Consider the following 16,440-nt stretch of genomic DNA (forward strand, 5'->3'; position numbering starts at 1 on the left):
TCAAGTGGTCTAAGACTGATCTTCTTCTTTCTCAACACCTACCAACATCCCTCCAGAGAAAAATAACATCCAGGGAAAGGGACTGTTTGGAGCATTTGCTTTCCATTCAGTCTAGTGCATACTTGAGTATTTTTTGATTGATCTGAATATTCAAAAAATTGTATATCATTTTGTCTCTGATTCATTTTTCTTGAATTGTAGAATATTATTTCTAAAAACCATATTATTCTTGTAGTTGTATTTATTGTAAGAAGGTGTGATATCAAATTTCTCAGGACCCTAAAAGTAAATTTCTCTAGTCTTCCATACCAGGAATAGGTATATGAGAAGTTCTCTGCAACTGGTGTGTTTGGTTTTTGTGGACCTGGAATCACATGCTTGGTTTTACTAACCCTCTTATCAAAGTAGAGCAGCTGCTTAGATGGAAGAAAAAAGGTCTGTGTTTTCTTGTTGTTCCAAGTTAGTCTGAAGAGACCTCCTAATACTCGTGAGAATCCTGTAGATTTAGTGACCAGGAAATCCTAACACTTGATCTGAAGATGAAACTACTTTTGTTGCTCAGGGGATGCCCAGTATGTGGTGAGGCAGGATGAGTCACGTAATAATATGTTCTGTGTAAAGAGTGCCAGGTCAGTCACTAGACATGTAGCATGGATTCTGCAGGACCTCTGCTCCATGGGTAGCCTTTCAAGCTGTAAAGACATATAGTTTACTTGAGTCAGCCCTCTTGCTCAAAAATAGTCTGCCTGTCTTCACTTAAGCATAGATGTCATCACTACAGGATAAATGAGAATATGCTGCTTATCCTGGAGGCAGTTCTTCTGACCATGTGCACCAGCTTCAAGTCCTCCTGTCCACTTGGAAGCAGATTCTTCGCTCCCACTCATGTAAATCAGTCCTCCTGGCTTCTAACCTGCTGTTTCTCAGTCAGAAATTCCAACGCAGATGGTCTCCTGATCATTTACCAAAGCATAGCACCTTAGATTAGCAAATGATACTTTTCATTTTAACCAGTGTTCCTGAAAACTCAAAACACTGCAACACTGATAGAATTAAGGGCAGCCAATTGCACAGAATAAAGAAACTAATAGTGTTATTAAGGCTATACTTTGCTGAGTTTTGAAAAACACTTTTCTTGTTGCATAAAGTATTTAAAAGGCATGGATTATATTTAAACCTGAAATTTTTATGGTAAGAAAAGTCTTATAGGAAGAGTACATTTTATGAATTTTATCACTACTGTCTCATCTCCATTTAATACAAAATAATTAACTCTTCAGGAGGTTATGTACTTGCTGGACATGGACATTTTTGCCAAATTGAACGGAAAACAAGAGTAAAAATTAAATATTCCATAACTGATAAGAGTTTATTCTTAATAGGTTTTGTAGGAAATAAGGAAATCAGAATAAAATACTGTAAGTCTGGAGTTTTTCCTTCATCGTTTACTTTTTTAGATAATGTATTGATAAAGGCGGCCACCTGAAGAAAGTTTCCACTACTTAAGAAATACTGGACTGTCAAGTTACATTGAATTGTGAAAACAGATTAAAATGAAAATGTAAAGTGCCAAGCTTGTTTTAGAGTTAAGAAAAAAAAACACACTGGCATATGGCCAAAATATTTGCCTCCCAAATGTCATCTTTAGAACGATTTTTTAAACCCACTGTGATTGCTTCTCCCTCCTCTCAACTCCCAGCAGGCTAAAGCAGACCTCACATAAGTCCCACACAGATGTAGACAGAGAAACTGCTCATTATCAATCAACGAACACAAACAAGTTGAAGACTGCTCAGTTTCCCCTGTTAAAGGTAAAGAGGCTTAAAGCCCCCAAAGAGTTTATTATTCTGGTGCTAGGATCGTCAAAGTCATTTGACTTTGACTTGCACGGTAGCCACAGAGGTTAAATTAAGGTTAAGTTTCCCAAACAAAATGGAAGCAATTAAACAGTTAAATAATGTTGCTTTATTCTGTTTGTTTGTTTTTAACCCAGAGACCCCAAAATATATAAAAATGTAAATTTTTATATATTTTTAAGTAACAAAAATTATATATAAGAAATTGCCTTCTATGCTTAATTATATGCTTTCATGTGATATTTTTCCTCTAAAACCATCACACCAGAATAGTATTATAAATCCAACCAGTAACTGATTATAAGATATCTCCCTTTGCAAGAGGATGTATAAGGACTTTTAAAGTTTATAAATTTTGATTAGGCAGGAAAAAATCAAGCTTCTTGAAATGGGATAATATTTTTGTTTGAGTATGGTCAATTAGAAAGAAAACTGGTCACAGAGTCTAAAGACCTGGATGTAGCTGTTTTTCTTTCCTGAGAGCATTATGCAAGCATAACCTACTTTATCTTTTACAAAACATTTATATATTTATTAGCTCACTTGAATTCTAAAATAGCTTTATAAAATAGAAGGACATTTGACAAATTTTTAAAAATCAATAAAAATAAAACTTATTATGTATATGACTTGCCTAAGATCACGTTTAGTAAGAGTTGGAGCTAGACACTGCTGCTGCTGCTAAGTTGCTTCAGTCGTGTCTGACTCTGTGCGACCCCATAGACGGCAGCCCACCAGGCTCCCCTGTCCCTGGGGTTCTCCAGGCAAGAACACTGGAGTGGGTTGCCATTTCCTTCTCCAATGCATGAAAGTGAAAAGTGAAAGTGAAGTCGCTCAGTCATGTCTGACTCCCAGTGACCCCATGGACTGCAGCCTACCAGGCTCCCCTGTCCATGGGATTTTCCAGGCAAGAGTACTGGAGTGGGGTGCCATTGCCTTCTCTGGAGCTAGACACTAATTCACCACTAATTCCGTATGTTACATTACATCTAGTTGGAATCATGTCTCTTTAAGTATAGTGAAGTATTTTGTTTATTTCTAATTAAAAAAAATATTTTGGTGGTATTCTTAAAGAATAACGTTTTAGCACTGTAAATAATATTTGACATACTATTTACTGAATCTATATGTCTGAAAAAATATCTTAACCCACCACCATGGGGAATAGGAGACCTGAATGTGTTGACTGCATCTGCATATGTCAACAAAAAGAAGTTAAAAACAATTTGGACTGTGACCAACACATGTCCTTTTCTTACTAAAATCTTTTCCAGCTTGGTCTTAATTGCTATGCTGAGAACAAACACTCCCCTGCCATAATTTAGTCAAAAAGAGTTTCAGTAGCAGGGTTAATAAAAGAGGAAGGGTGGATTTGAAGAATGGCCCTTTCAGAGATTCTCTAGATCCTGGGCAATCTTTAGGTACAGAAGCCGTAGGGTTGGGGCAGAACATGATCCTCTTAGGAACGAGAGGCCTGGTATCCAACAAGGTATAGAGAAGCACTTTATTCCTCAGAAACAGGCAAGGGAAGAAACTGAGCTGCATGAAATATTGCACTGGTTTGCCAAGTATAGACACACCCAGGTTTCCTGTTCCACATGAGGTTAGAGCTTGGATCACAGATGTCCAGCCAAATGTGGCCTTGCTCTGACCCAGATCATGCCACCAGAGAAACCAGTCACTCTGAGGAGCAGTTCTTTCTTTGTTCCTTGAAGCCCTGCACTCCCTTGTAGTGGGAACCTTGAGCTATTAAAAGGCTTAAAAAAACTTTTTGTTGTGTCTCTTAGACGGAGTCCCTCCCAACACACAGAGTGTAATTTAAAAAAAAAAAAAAAAAAGAGTGGAACTTTTTTAGGTGCTATGCGTAGAGAAAACCTTTTAGCACTAAAAACAATCATTGATATGCTGTTTATTGAATCATGTTTCTGAAAAAATATGTTAACTCTTCATAGATAACTGGGCGAAAGGATGCAGTTTTTACCTTTTGGCAGAATAAGTAGAGACAAATTCTAGAGGAATCTCAGTGTATATATGCTGATTCCCAAGAAAGACAAGTATTCAGTTTACAGTAAAATATTTTCTTAACCATATGTTACAACTTCCCAGCAAAAAGTTATACTGTTCATGGTTCCCTTTTGCTGTCATGGAGTGTTTACTTGCTAGAGCATGCCACACGCAGGCATGAATGATACACAAAGCATCGTGGTTATGTGTCAGGATGGTGTTGTCAAAAACTTGAAGTACTTTTTAATTTTCTTTTGGTAATTTTCTCTCAGGTAAAATATTAGCAGCCTTTAAGGAACAAGTTAGGATTTGAAGAGAAAGCAGAGGATTGGTGAGGGAAAAAATTTGTACGTGAAAAGAAACTAAGATTTATTGTATATCTTAAGTGTTAGTTTCATCTGTCATTACCAGAAAAGAAACCACAAATTCCAGTTTCTATCTTGAAGTAATAAAGGCAGGTTGTATGTATGGTTATCTACCTATCAGCTATGGGATGGTGGGTGACAAGAGAATGACTGCTTTATTCTGCCTAACGCAAAGCAGAAAGTAGTTCAGTGTTTTTTTTTTTTTTTTTTTTTTCAACTATAAAAGAGCCTAGTCAGTTGTCCTAACGTAATCCAGAACATAAATCTAACCTAAAAGCTTTTGAAGAAATAATTTAAGCTCAACATGTATTTTACCTTCTAAGCACTGCATGGATCAATAGCTGTAGTTCTTAAGGTCTTCTAAGCCCCATGCTGTCTGAGCAGCAGCACTCTCTTCTGAACAGCTACCTGGTGGGAGTAGTTTTGGTGGTGGTGGTTGAAGTGATCAGGAATGTGGTTGTTCCTTGACTTTATTCAAAGTATTTTGGAGGCAGAATAGCTGATATCTTGCAGATATTTCCCCTTTATTCTTCCTTTTTTTATGGGCCAGTCAAAATGTTTTGTTGTATATTGGAAATTTTATCACTCTTTATTTACTTACCTCTTCTTAACTGAAGTGTTTTGTTATTGAAATTTATTTCGGTTAAAAATTGGATAACTTTTTCCAAATGCAAATGTTGGAAAGGACACCAACTTTGGGATATCAGTTAACTCTAAAAACAGAAGGAGAGAGAGATAGTTTGCTATATTTTTATATTGCTGCCTTTTTCATTTCCTAAAATATAAAATACAATGGAGAGATAAGGAACAAATATATCAATATGTGAATGTTGGTTTAACAGTGATGGTGGATATCAGAGTGAACACTATATGACATTTTTCTGAAAAGTTGAAATAGTTATATTTAAAAATTTTTAAAGCTACCCAAAACCTCAATGTGGAACCACTAGAGATTAAAACTAAGACAGTTAATTCATTTCTACTGCTACACTCAGAATTAATTATTTCAAAACTTGAGAATAAGTCTTTCTAGAGATTTACTTTTTAAATAAATGTTCTCATACTATTTTCTTGGTTTGTTTTACTTTCTGCAAATTTTTTTTCATACATTTTACAGCTTGATATTTTAGTTTTGCTCTTCGGCATTCATATTTCACCAATTTTACAACTAAAAGCATTTCCAATTTCAATAATTATACTTAAGAATCATGGTATACAATCATATCATCATATTGTACTATATCATTTTACAGTAATGTCTTCTCCAGTTATTAAACATTTTTATTGTTTTCAACTATTTTCTGCTGAAATAGCACTTTTATAAGTAACTCATTTTGATGACTTCCTTAAAACTAATTTTTAGTACTTAAATTACAGTGTCAAATACAATACATAATTACAGTTCTTATACATATATACACATCAAGCCTTTTTCTAGGATGGTATTGTTTCTTTTTTAGGAAGAGTATGCTAGTGCTTATCACACCTTTAACCTGAAAAATATAAACAAAATCTTGGATTTTTGTCAAGTTAGGAGAAAATATATTAGCTCACTTTGATGCTTTTCAATTTGAGTATTAAATATATATGTACGTAATAGTCCTCTGAATTTCTCATTTTAGAGATAGCTTTTCTATAACTTAGGATGTTAGTAATTTATTAGTTGTTATTATATATATATATTTATATTACTAATCCTATGTTATATCTGTGACAAACAATAGCAACAGTTTGTATTTTGTTTTGGCATAAATAGTTTAAAATTTTATATCATCAAGTCACTGGGCTGAAATCAAGGTCAACAGTCCCATCCTTCTTCTAGAGGCTCTAGGAAAGAATCCATTCCTTGCCTTTTTCCATTTCTGGAGCTGTCTGCCTTGGCTCATGGCCCTTTGTCCCATTTCTCTCTATCTCTCTCTTAACAGGACCCTTGTGATGGAATTTAGGGCCTGCCTGGGGTGACGCAGGAAATCTTACTTCAAGGGCCTTAGCTTAATCACATCTGCAAAACTTTTGCACTTAAGGTAACATATACGGGTTCCATAGACTGGGACCTGTCATGTTTTGATGGCCATTACTTGTTCCACTGCAATTCTATTTAAAAACATTTATAGTAAGTTACATGTTCACTTCTACTTTTTTTCAGTCCTCTTATAATTCTCCGTCTCTTGCTCCACATTTGGATCTGATATGTCTAGACTAGCCTTGGTGTTTTTCTGATAATATTTGCAATAAATAATACTCTTTATTTTAGGATGCTGAATATCTAGTTCATTTAGGTGGAAAATGGTGATTTAAAGCACTTGAGACTATATATGTATGATATTTTAAAATTGTACTCTATACTTACTGATTTTGATTAAAGCACTCATTATTTAGACTGATGATGCTGGAAGAAAACATGGGTTCTCCCTATAAAATAATAGAAAAAATAACTATCCTACTACATTATATCATATCTTAAAATTTAGTTGGTGATGGTAGCTTTTTATTAGAGATGTAAACTCCAGTATTCTTGCCTGGAAAATCCATAATCAGTGGAACCTGCTGGGCTACAGTCCATGGGGCCTCAAAAGAGTCAGATATGACTTAGAAACTAAACAACATTTTTTTAACGACTGCTATTTTTTTAAAAAACACAATAGTTTTTACGTAGACTAAAGGTAGTGATTGTGTATAAAACTCTGTCGTTTGTGAAAGCAATTTCATCCAAAGACGGCCTCCAAAAATAATTAAACTCAGTAATGTGATTTTGATTTTAAGTTGAACTCCTCAGATTTAGTGCCTCGGATCTCATTATGTTTCTCAAAATACGCAAAAAATATTATAACCACAGTCGTTTTCCTTTTATGATCCAATTTTTAGACTGTAAAAAGAAATTGCTACCTATAAAATATAATTGGCATTGCATTTTTAGTCAGAGAGATAACCAGATGCTTTAAAAAAATGAATTCATTATACAAGATTCTAAAAACTTGTTCTGTGAGTAATTATTTCATCAAATAACAGTTCAGATATTTTTCTAAAATATTACCTGTATTATATCTTCCATTTTTCTTTGATATTTGAGTATAAAATGAATATGCCACATGGCTACACAAAGAGGATTACTTATAAAGTGTTTAGTGGGTGCAAATGCCTGTGGACAAACAAGTTAGTTTATCCACAAAAAATTTTTGCTCAAATATTTTAGATAAAATGTCTACTATTTTAAAAATTGAAAAATAATTTCTAGGGTAATTAAATTTTTGATTATGTATATCCCTAATAAACTGTTAATATATTTTTTGTTTTCTCTATAGCACTTATGCTTAGCTTCACAGTTCTCGGAATCTTGCAAACTATTCTAAAATCTTTCATTAAAATAAAAAAAATCATATTTTAGTATTACTATTATAGTACACTTTTCTTATAGTCTTAGAAAACATTCTTAATGTTTTTGAATTTGAAACGGCTTTAAATCATTGTGGTTTTCATAGATACAGTCAAACTAGGAAATGACAATATGTGCATTTTCATAATATATGGAGTGAAACACTTAAATTTTTCTAGGAAAAAATTAACATAGAAAAACTTTACAATTCTATTTTACTTGTAAAAAATTATGCTTTTAATATTATGTGTGAGTGGTTATGAATAACCTATTCATAAGCTACCATTCCCCCTTTCTCCAAATGAAGGGAGTTAAGGCAGCTGACTGAGATACATAGATACAAATTAAATGGAGGACAGAGTTCAAAGTGTTTCAGTTTGAAGTGTTTACTTATATGCAAGTTTTTACTTTGATCCTACAGTTACTTTTTTGAATAGTATGCTGATGATGACAGTTTATCAGAAATGTGAAATGGAGGTATTATTACAAAGCCAACCAGTTTAAAAATCTCAAGATGCTAAGGTTGACTGCTATATTAATAACTACTGATATACTTACACAGATTGGCAAATAGATAAATGATACATGGAAATAAAAAGATCTGTATATCTAAAAATAGGTATATTGATATATATCAATAACTACTATTGTATAAGCCAAAATGATATGTATGTTACTGCTGTTGTCCAATCTGATAGCATATTTTTAACCAAGCATAATTCATAGAGTTGTTAATTTTACTCAGTGTGATGTGAATAGTTGATTTTTACAAATTTTTCCTACAGAAGTAGCTATTGCATTTCAAATACTCTTTTAAAATATACTTTAAAGCATTTATAGTGTTCAGATTTCTAATAATAATTTTAAATATATTAGAATGTTACACATCGGAAACATCTTCCCTTATCAGGATACTATGAATATAAAGTAAAGATATAAGGTCTATTTTCTGTTTTATTTATTTATTTTTACTGACATATAGTTGATTTAAAATATTACATTAAATATAATATTAGTTTCAGGAATACAGCATAGTAATTAAAAATTTTTATAGATTATAGTTCATGTACATTTATTGTAAAATATTGGCTCTATTCCCCGTACTGTGCAATATGTCCTTGTAGCATGTTTGTTTAATAGACAATAGTTTGTACCTCTTAAGCTTTTACCCCTATCTTGCCCCTCCTACCTTCCCTTTCCTCACTGGTATGTTCTTTATATCTGTAAGTATAAGTCTTTTTGGTTATATTCAGTACTTTCTTTTATTTGTTAGATTCCATGTATAAATGATAACATACAGTATTTCTCTTTCTCTATATGACTTACTCCCTACATCCATCATGTTGTTGAAAATGGTAAAATACCAATCCTTATTATGGCTGAGTCATTTTCTGTTGTATAAATATATCACATCTTCTTTATCCATTTGTCTATTGATGGAGACTCAGGTTTCTTCCATATCTTGACAATTGTAAACAATGTTGCTATGAACATTGAAATGCATGTATCTTTTTGAACTGGTGTTTCTGTTTTCTTCAGATATACATACCCAGGAGTGAAATTACAAAATCTTAAGACAGTTTTATTTTTTAGTTTTTTTGAAACATCTGTGCTAATTTCCACAGTGGTTAGATCAGTATTCATTCCCACAAACACTATACTAGGGTTCCATTTTATATACATCCTAGGCAATATTTGTTAATTGTGTTCCTTTCTTTCTCTTGAAACATAGTTGAGTTACAACACTATGTTAGTTTTAGCTATACAGCAGACAAATTCAGATAGATAGATAGATAGATAGATAGATACACACACACACACACACACACACACACACATACATAGGGTGTATGTATATATAATCTTACATGGGCTTCCCAGGTGGCTCGGGGTAAAGAATCACCTCCAGTGCAGGAGATGTGGGTTCCATCCCTGAGTCAGAAAGATCCCCTGGGGAAGGAAATGGCAACCCACTCTAGTATTCTTGCCTGGAAAATCCCATGGAATATGTTAGAGCATTCGCCATTATAGGTTTTCATAAGATATTGAATATAGTGTTGTGTAGTAAATCCTTATTGCTTATCTGTTGTATGTGTAGTAGTTTTTATTTGAACTTTTCTAATAATTATCAATGTTGATCATCTTTTCTTGTGCCTTTTGGCCATCTGTATATCTTTTTTGGAGAAAGAAAGTACTTCTACCTTTTGTCCTAGAGCGTGGGAATTTTTCTGTGTGTTTTAGGAGTGGAGTCTCTATTTCCCACAGCCCTCCTGAAAGTAAGACTTATTGGCCTTCAAAGCCAAATATTCTAAGGTCTTCCCAGAGGAAGACCGCCAGGCTGGGAAGCCTAATGTGAGGCTTACACCCCTTACTCCTTGGGGATAAAACTCTTCAGTTGTAATTATTCTCCTGTTTGTGGATCACCTACCTGGGAGATATGGGTCCTTTTTTAAAATCATTAATTGTGTAAGATCTTCTCTGGTAAGCTTCAGTCTTTTCCATCCATAGATATTCTGTAAATAGTTGTAATTTGAATCTCCCCTCCAAGAAAGAAGGTGAACTCAGGCTCTTTCTACTCTGCCATCTTGGCTGATCTCTCTATTAGGTTTATTTTCAACTCAGTTATTGCTCCACTAAAACATTTACTTCACTGAGCATTCCCTCTTACTTTTAACAGGTTCTTATTATTGAAGTAGTACATTGTTCCAGTATTTCATATTTTTCCAATATGAATAACATTATTTTGGATATCTTATTTTTCCATCAAAGAGGAAAATGATGCTTGCTTATTCTCCAGAGTAGAGTTTAACAGGCTACACCTGTTAAACTAATGAAACCTTCCTCCAAAATAAAAAGATGATAATTGACTCATCATTTATCACATAGCCAGTTAAGAGTTATGAAAAGCTGGAACCCGCATCTCTTGTCTTTTAGGTCACACATATAGTAAGTAGTGAGCCAGTTTTAAATTCTTGTCAGTTGATTTGAAAACCATACTACTTAGTCTCTGATATAGCCTTGTTACTAGTATTTGTTGAAAATCTGATTGCCAGAAAGCATCGAGCTTTAAGATCTTCCAACTCTGGAGGAACTGTACTAACATTTCTTGAACCATATTTGAATATGCAATTTGAAGACATAAGGCCCTCAAGGTTACTCCTTAGAAGGAAAGTTATGACCAACCTAGACAGCATATTAAAAAGCAGAGACATTACTTTGTCAAAAAAGGTCCATCTATTCAAGGCTATGATTTTTCCAGTGGTCATGTATGGATGTGAGAGTTGGACTATAAAGACAGCTGAGCACTGAAGAATTGATGCTTTTGAACTGTGGTGTTGGAGAAGACTCTTGAGAGTCCCTTGAACTGCAAGGAGGTCCAACCAGTCCATCCTAAAAGAGATCAGTCCTGGGTGTTCATTGGAAGGATTGATTTTGAAGCTGAAACTCCAATATTTTGGCCACCTGATGCAAAGAACTGACTCATTTTAAAAGACCTTGATGCTTGGAAAGATTGAGGGCAGGAGAAGAAGGGGACAACAGGGGATGAGATGGTTGGATGGCATCACCAACACTACTGGTGTTATGTATGGACATAGGTTTGAGTGGGCTCTGAGAGTTGGTGATGGACAGGGAGGCCTGGTGTGCTACAGTTCATGGGGTCACAAAGAGTCGAACACGACTGAGCAACTGAACGGAACTGAAGACCCTCAATTTGGGCTGTGCTTATTTTTAGCCATTATTTCATTTTCCTTAATCACAATGTTCAGTTCGGTTCAGTCGCTCAGTCGTGTCTGACTCTTTGCAACCCCATGAATCGCAGCACACCAGGCCTCCCTGTCCATCACCAACTCCCGGAGTTCACTGAGACTCACGTCCATCGAGTCAGTGATGCCATCCAGCCATCTCATCCTCTGTCGTCCCCTTCTCCTCCTGCCCCCAATCCCTCCCAGCATCAAAGTCTTTTCCAGTGAGTCAACTCTTAGTATGAGGTGGCCAAAGTATTGGAGTTTCAGCTTTAGCATCATTCCTTCCAAAGAAATCCCAGGGCTGATCTCTTTTAGGATGGACTGGTTGGACCTCCTTGCAGTCCAAGGGACTCTCACGAGTCTTCTCCAACATCACAGTTCAAAAGCATCAATTCTTCGGTGCTCAGCCTTCTTCACAGCCCAACTCTCACATCCATACATGATTACTGGAAAAACCATAGCCTTGAGTAGACGGACCTTTGTGGACAAAGTAATGTCTCTGCTTTTGAATATGCTATCTAGGCTGGTCATAACTTTCCTTCCAAGGAGTAAGCGTCTTTTAATTTCATGGCTGCAGTTACCATCTGCAGTGATTTTGGAGCCCCCCAAAATAAAGTCAGCCACTGTTTCCACTGTTTCCCCATCTATTTCCCATGAAGTGATGTAGATATGTAAATATATATATCTATATATATATTATAACATAAATATATAAATAACATAAAAATTGAGATTTTAATAATTATGGGCATGGACTCTGCTAAAGAATCTGCCTGCCAAGCAGGAGACACAACTTCAATCCCTGGGTCAGGAAGATTCTCTGGAGAAGGAAATGGCAACCCATTCCAGTATTCTTGCCTGGGAAATCCCATGGATAGAAGAGCCTGGCAGGCTACAGTCCATTGTCACAAAACAATCAGACACAGCTGAACACACACACTGTATATACTTTAAATTATAATGTAGTTGTCTGTAAAATCTTTGTTCCTTTTCTCAGTAATCAGCTTTCAGAAAAGCATGCTCACTGAAATCTGGCAAATCATTTCCTCCTTACTTCTTCTAGAACTCTTGTTCCTGTTCTTAGCTGTCTCTGTGGTGTAGATGTTCACTGTGCCCACTACCATCTTGTAGTCAGGTTCAACTGAAAATGCAATCAACATCCCTCTGAGGCATTCTTCATCTACTATTCCGCACAAAATAACCAATATGCCACCAAATCTGGCTCCCTCAGTATTTTCCATATAGCCTTGTTATTAGTCCATCAAGTAGCCCATGATACTACTGTCTTTGTTTTTAATAGATGAGCTTTCTGATAGCACTTCAGTCAGCAATAATTCCCCCTCTCATCTGCATTGTCATAGAGTTTGTTTTTTTTTTAATTCTCTGAAACATGTTTCTTTGAATTGATTGTATGTGCATCTCATTGCTGTTATTTTAATTACAGTACACCATAGTGACTAAAGGCACAGACTTTGGAAAATGATAATCAAGGGAATTGTGAAAAAAATTAATAATTAGCTGTATTCCAGGTGAATGCCAAACTCTTTTCTTGATCAAATTAATGTCATAGATGGAGAAATTCAGGTATTTTAGAAGAACGTGGCTATTCATTTGTGCGTAGTAGATTATAATTTGTGATTGCAAAAAGAGCCATCAGACTTGCAGCAGCTTGCTGTTAATGATTACATGACTGAAGGAAACAAAAGCTAGATAGCACCTCATCCAAAATGTTGTTTCTTCTGCCCACTGACAAATATGTAATAAGCGCATAATCAATACAGATACAGTGAATAGCTACAAGGCACAAGAGAGAGAAAGTTTAGGAAGTTTGGAGTTTTAAGTCCAAGCAAAGGAAAGAATAGTGATGCATTTAAAATTGAAGGCATAAGAGCATGAAAATTTAGAAGGAAAGTTAATAAATTCTCATCTACTCAAACGAAGTTCAGGTAACTTCAGGCTTGTTTTGCGTAGTAAACAGAAGGCTGTTAGATGTGTGGCTTTGATGTTTAGATAATTTGAGATTCATCCAGTAACAGTGATATTTGAAGCTGTGGGAGGGAAGTCAATTAATGAAGAATATGTATAGTGAAAAGGAATGCACTTTGAACTTGGAATCTAGAAAATGGATTTAGAGGACTTTGAATAAGCTGATAAAAGATCTTAAGATGAAGTAGTATAAAATGTGATTTAAAGTAGCCATGCTGTTAATAAAGATAGCATACTTAACTATGTCATATGCCTCAGATTGTTGTTCAAGAATAAGGATCGGTAGATTTGATGATTAGTTCATTGGTGGCTAATCTTTGTAAGAATCATTTTATTAAAATAGTTGGGGTCAAGAAACTGGATTCCATTTTGTTTAGAAATAAAAGGGAGATGCAGAATTAAACAATTATATCTAACTACTATTTTCCTCAAATTAATATAGCTTAATTGTGTTATTTTTCTTACTACAGTAACATAGATTCATGTAGGAATTTCAAGTAATAGTGAAAAGCTTGAAGATGGAAATAAAGGTGTCAAAGTCATAAAAAATTTCAAAAAATCAACCATTGATAATTCAGCAAGCATTTATTCAAACTTGTGAGTAGTTACATACAACACAAGACATACATATATGATTGCATGTAATATTAGATATATACTCATATATATATATGATTGAATGTAATTACCCAGTTTATAATATTTAATCCATTCCATAATATAGTAAAAATTTTACCATGTTGGGCATCACCTGGTAGCTAAGATGGTAAAGAATCTGTCTGCAATGTGGGAGACTCAGGTTCAATCCCTGAGTCGGAAAGATCCACTGGAGAAGGGAATGGCAACCCACTACGGTAATTCCATGGGCAGAGGAACCTGCTGTGTTACGGTCCATGGAGTCATAAAGAGTCAGACACAAATGAGTGACTAACACCCATATACATTGCCATATTAATATAAAATACATTTAATGGATGTATGCTAGTCCACTATACTTGTATAAAATAAGTTACTTAACCAACTCATTATATACAGACAATAACATATATTTGTTTGCTCTTGTCTAATAATCACCTTAGAATAAATGGTAATAATGGCATTCCTGTTTTGAGGATTATACAATTTTAAATCACCTTCATATAGATTATTAAATGCTTCTCCAGAATATTTTTAGCATATTCCATTCTCAGCAAGTTGAAGTATTAATAGTTTTCCCATGTACCTTATGTAGACAAAAATGATGGCAAATCAGAGATGTTAACTGATATTTGTCTGTAACACAAAACAACTACTTTTGTTACTTGACCTTTTTAAGCATCACTTAAAACTCAGGAACAAAAATGAAGAAGATTATCCTAGATCTGAAAACTGAAATGGCACACAGGGAAGGCAGAAAATCAGAATGAGTAAGGCGCAAATCTACAGATACGTGAAAGTAATAATGGAACTGCTAGCAGTTCTGTCTAAAGTGGGTAAGGATGCAGTGAGGACTGGGAGTGAAATGGAAGGGATAAAGTTCACAAGACGAAGACATGTTTGGATAAAGAAATGCATGTGTCTAATGAAAACAGAGATTGTTTGGAGTTGAAGAGATCTAGGATTATGTGAGTATAGTTAAAAGGCTCATTAACTTGAATGTTAAGAACCAGACCAGAGGAGAGTAGTCAAATAACATAATGAACAAAGTAAGTTTAAGTCAGTGGTGAAAAGAAAAGAGCCTAATGAAGTTTGAGGTATGTATCACAAGTGAGTGGCACAGGTATCAAAAGCAGAGCAGTTACTGAATGATGATGGCAAGGCAATAATATCAGTACAGCCGTGAGGAGAAAGGAGAACACTGGGCCCTCCTTGTTCATCATGGGTGTGAGTTGGGTGAGGTTTCGGGGTAGGTAGCATTATCAGGGTTAGGCTCAGTTTCAGTTCAGGGGAGGAAATGGACACACAGTTCTAGAAAAAGTTTAGATGTTAGGGGTTTTGTTTTTGTTTTTTTTAGTTTTCTAAAAGATCTAGAAAGCAAATCCAGTTTACTAGTGTCCAGAGAACAGAAACAATATGATTTATCACCACAGCCTTCCCCAAGTCAGTGTATTTGCTTTTTGTTCAGCTTTTTATTAATTTCTTATGTGGCATTATAGCAATAAGGTCATCACTAAAATAAATGAACAAGCAAGACCAAAGATTATGGCTCTATAATGTTTTAAATGTTTTATAAAAACAAGACTTTTAATACAGAGTACTTGATACCACAATATTTCATATTTATTATTTAAATATCTCATGCATATGCACACAATGTTAAGTTCCTACCAGGGCCAAGCTTCACTACATACACTGTTGTGCCCCTGCACGGCAGAATTTCCCAGACAGACCATCAGGTGACTTAGAAAATGCAGCAAAATATATGATTTTTTAAAAAATGTTTTACTTCTTGATTTAGTGTAATGTAAGTAAATCTAAGAGAAAATAGAAAAATCTATTCTGCTTACTACAATTATTCAGGGAATGAGACAGTATTATGGTATTATTGAATACATCATTCTATGATTGAAATATTTCTCAAGGATTTTAGATGTTCTTGGCTTACTTTTAAATGATCATTTATGTGAAAACTCCCTCATTAATTTAAATCATATTCATTGACAAAAAGGTAATTTTCATTTTTTGTCATGTGCAAAAAAATTCACACTAATGAGTTTGTCTGTGAATTTTTATCAAACAGACTATGCCACCCTATGAAGCAATTATTATTTTCCTTCTGTTTTTTAAATGAGAAAATGAATACAGAGAGGTTAAGTAAGAACCAAAAATAAAATACATAAAATCAGGTTGGATTGGGGTTTAAAACATGTTTAAGAGCATTTCTGATTTGTAAGAGTATTCACCAGAAATGACTCTTACACAGAGAATAAATGTATGCAAGAAGCATTTGTTTTTGACCAGTGAATGTAGCAATAATAAAAAAGCATCAATTAATTAAAATCAAATTATATATGATTGAGAAATTTCATGTTGCCCCAACTATTATCTTTGATCAGACCAAATCTTTAGGTCTGCAAATGAGATATAGAAAATCTACCAAGTTACTGAGATAACCTGAAAAAAAAAAAAAA

General features: G+C 34.5%; 1 protein-coding gene across 8 annotated transcripts in view; it reads left to right on the plus strand.

Moving 5' to 3' along the window:
- Positions 1-16,440, plus strand: part of SEMA3A (semaphorin 3A) — a 533,509-nt gene that overhangs the window by 235,866 nt on the left and 281,203 nt on the right. For 3 of the 8 annotated variants that reach the window (XM_044946571.2, XM_044946573.2, XM_025291023.3), the window contains one exon: positions 1,700-1,811. The exons of 4 other annotated variants lie outside the window; for them this stretch is intronic. The gene's annotated coding sequence lies outside the window, so the exon portion shown is untranslated. Of the gene's footprint in view, positions 1-1,699; positions 1,812-6,232; positions 6,250-16,440 lie in introns of those variants that run through there. One more of the 8 variants, XM_044946574.2, reaches the window with a different exon arrangement.

This window comes from Bubalus bubalis, chromosome 8 (genome assembly GCF_019923935.1).
Source record: "Bubalus bubalis isolate 160015118507 breed Murrah chromosome 8, NDDB_SH_1, whole genome shotgun sequence".
Classification (NCBI taxonomy): domain Eukaryota; kingdom Metazoa; phylum Chordata; class Mammalia; order Artiodactyla; family Bovidae; genus Bubalus; species Bubalus bubalis.